This window comes from Bidens hawaiensis, unplaced genomic scaffold, assembly GCF_021521415.1.
Source record: "Bidens hawaiensis isolate Kalapana, Puna unplaced genomic scaffold, B.hawaiensis_p1.1 tig00040522_1, whole genome shotgun sequence".
Taxonomy (NCBI): domain Eukaryota; kingdom Viridiplantae; phylum Streptophyta; class Magnoliopsida; order Asterales; family Asteraceae; genus Bidens; species Bidens hawaiensis.
Genome location: NW_027497141.1, coordinates 40,917 through 44,732, shown reverse-complemented (window position 1 = coordinate 44,732; position 3,816 = coordinate 40,917).

Here is a 3,816-nt window from a genome sequence, read left to right as displayed (position 1 = left end):
GAAGGTCTTTCGTACTATACCTACTAAGGTATGGACGGAACAGACAGTTTGACCAGAGCAGCCCATGAACTAATCACAGGGTGACAGCTCACCGACAACAATACGAGGAGGAGCACCCTCTAGTACTGTTTGTCACTATTAGCCGCTGCCTACTCACCAACCCTTACGAGGGGACGTGCGCAGCCTACAGTTGGTGGAACAGTGCGTAGCCGGCAGTAAAGGAACAGTATACAGCCGACCTTGTTACTGTTGGCCGTAACCTATCCACCAACCAGCATGGCCTGTGCATACGTCCACTGTTGGTAGAACAGGAATACTATTCAGCCGGCTGTACCTGCTTGGAAACCTACCTTCGGCTATAAATACTCCAACACCTGGGAAGGGTAAGGACATCATCTGATATCTCAATCTTATCTAGCAATCTCTTAATATACTCTTATATTCAGAGCAATCTAGTCTGATTCTCACGCCGGAGGGTGGTCACAAGGAGGAACCCCCCCCCCCCCTTCTCAGTGACGAGCTTACGGTGTCTGTTTTGCAGGTCTCCTGAAGAACAACCTTCTCAGCTAGATCTCATCCGTGGGAAACATTACTTAACCCCCAGATTATCTATAATCTGTCCAGGGTTCACTTAGTGTTTCTTCATTGGCGCCATCCGTGCATAAAAGCTAGAACTATTTTAGTTTTTTCAAAATTTCTGAAGAAATGGTTAACGTTACTCCGGTCCAAAGGCCAGTAACCGACCAAGAAACCCCGGTAACCACAACCCCAGCAACTGGGGGGAACACCGGCGGTTACACAAATCTTACGAACACTACCCCGACTACCCAAGCCGGGGCAAGTGCAGTAAATATTCCACTGGGGTTCACTGATGCCCAGTTGGAAAAACGAACAAGGGCCCCTCGCCAAACACTAGATCAAGTGAAGGCGTGGGCCGAAGCACGTCAAAGAGAATTCCAAGCTGAATTGGATGAACGCTTGCGTTCAGCTCAACAGGCTGACGAATTCGGCAGTACTCGCCAACACCTCAATATGAGCAGTGAGTGCGAGTACTCAGACGACGAGAGGGAGTCCAATACCGACGCAAACCCTCGCCATAAGGCGAAAGGGAAGCGTAAGGAAACGGACGTCCAACCAAAAAGGAATTTTGGGGAAGCTTTTAAACCAACTGCGGAGAGAAACCCGCGTGACTTCTCCAAAACCTTTAGACTAACTGCTACAAATGCAGGAAAGTCAAAATTCGCAAGGGACATTGCGGAAGCAATCGCCCCGAGAAGTGCCAAACAGATGTCCAACATTGGCACTTATGATGGTCTATCCGACCCAGACGACCATTTGAACAGGTTCATTGCGGGGGCTACCGTCAGCAACTGGACGGAACCCACGTGGTGCTACATGTTCCAGATGACTCTGGTCGGAGCGGCCAGGGCATGGTTCGATCGTTTACCGGTCCACCACATATATGACTGGGCGGACTTTCAGAACAAGTTCAGCCAGCACTTCAGCCAACAGAGGAAGTACACTGAAGAACAGTGGACGATCCTCAACTGCGTGAGAGAGGAGGATGAATCTTTACTAGACTTCATCACCCGCTTCAACTCCAAAAAGCTAAGTCTCGGCAACATAAGTGAAGATCTGGTTCGCGCCGCTTTCATCCAAGGCGCCGAATACCCAGAACTTATCCGCACATTGACGGGTAAGGATGGCATGCCATCAACATGGGATGCCATCATGACGGCGGCAAAGCGCTTTGCCGAGACGGAAAAGCAACTGGGAATGGATCTTCCCCAGAGTACACACCTCTACACGCAGAGGACAAGAGAGAACAATGTCCGGATCGCCCGGCAGAACAAAAAAAGGAAGCTAGGTATCTGGCAGTCAAGGGTAAACTTTGACACCTCATCCAGCTCTCGCCCTCTTGTTGGCGGAAGAAGTCACACACACCCTTCAAGCCAAAAGCACCGGTGGACGCCACTCACCAAAAGCGTCACGGAGATATTTGCCACTGAAAAGCTACCGTGGCCAAAAGCTCCAGCGATCCGGCACCGACCTAATGCGGATCAGAGCAAATCCTGTGACTTCCACGGGACAAAAGGTCATGGTACGGAAGAGTGTACATCCTTGAAAGACATTGTCGAAGCATTCGTTAAGGATGGAAGATTGGCACACCTGGTGGCATCAATCAAGAAGGGAGGACGGAACGACAACCGGTACCGGGGCAACGGACGAAAGCCCGTCGACATCAGCATCAACATGGTTCATGGCAACATCAGAGGAAGAAAAAGGCGAACGCCAGAACCATGCGCATGGAAGGAAGCTGAGGTGCGCTTCCCGCGAGTGCCAGGAGGACCCAGCAAAGAAGGCCCCATCGTCATAAAAAGCCAGCTGGGGCACTACATCACTTCTCGCACTCTTGCTGACAACGGCGCCTCGTCAACGGTGATGTACAGGCAGTTCTTCGACAAGCTAGATGACGAAGACAAGGAGCGCCTGGAAACGATCTGCGCCTCGATGGAAGGGTTTGATGGCAGCACAAGCACCTCCCTGGGTATCCTATCTTTCCCCGTCACTCTTACAGATGGAAAACACTCCCGCACAGAAGATGTGGACTTTGTCGTGATGAGGAAGCCACACCACACGTACGACATTCTCTTCGGGAGAGACGGGATGGCAAGATTCAACGCCGTGGTATCCTCAGTCCACGGCATGATGGGATGGCCAACAGCTGAGGGTGTAGCGATGATCACCGGCATTCCCCAGGTATGCATCGCATCTGTCTCATCTAAACCCAAACCAAAGATGGCTAAACCAACCATCACCGAACCAGAAAGATGGGCCTTTAATGGCAAGTACCCTGACCAGGCCGTAACCATTGGCCCAACAATTGTTGACCCCACACGCACCTTACTTAAGCGCTTATTACAAAGGAACGCCGACATCTTCGCGTGGACACCAGCTGACATGACTGGTGTACCCCGGAGTAAGACAGAGCATAAGCTCAAATGCGACCCGGCTGTCACACCGATCGTACAAAAGCGCAGAGTAATGGGGCCAGAACAAACTAACGCGTGTAGAACCCAAGTCAAGGAACTTCTTGACGCAGGCATCTTACGCGTTAGTAGATATCAAACTTGGGTTGCAAATCCCGTTATGGTACCGAAGAATGACAAACAATGGCGCATGTGCATAGATTTCAAAGATTTGAACAAAGCATGCCCCAAAGATTGTTATCCATTACCTGAAATTGATCTTAAGGTGGATTCGTTGGCACCATTCCGCCTTAAATGCTTCCTGGACGCGTATAAGGGGTACCATCAAATCCACATGGCCGTTGATGATCAGGACAAAACCGCTTTTCGGACGCCCGATGGCACATTTTGTTATCAAATGATGCCATTCGGACTTAAGAATGCCGGGTCCACATACCAACGCCTGATGGATAAAGAGTTTCATTCCCAAATTGGGAGGAACTTGGAAGTCTACATGGATGACTTGGTTATCAAAAGCCCTGACCCAGAAGCGATGTTGAAAGACATCGAAGAAACTTTCAACACGCTCAGGAAGATAAACATGAAGCTCAACCCGAGCAAGTGTGCCTTTGGAGCGGAAGAAGGGAAGTTCTTGGGGGTCATCGTCACTAAAGATGGCTTCAGAGCGAACCCTGAAAAGGTCGAAGCCATTATCAAAATGGAATCACCTACTACCATCAAACAGGCTCAGACACTGAACGGACGACTAGTGGCACTTAATCGCTTTTTGGCAAACCACGCGGATAAGTCGTTCCCCTTCGTGTCAACGTTGAGAAACTGTTTGAAA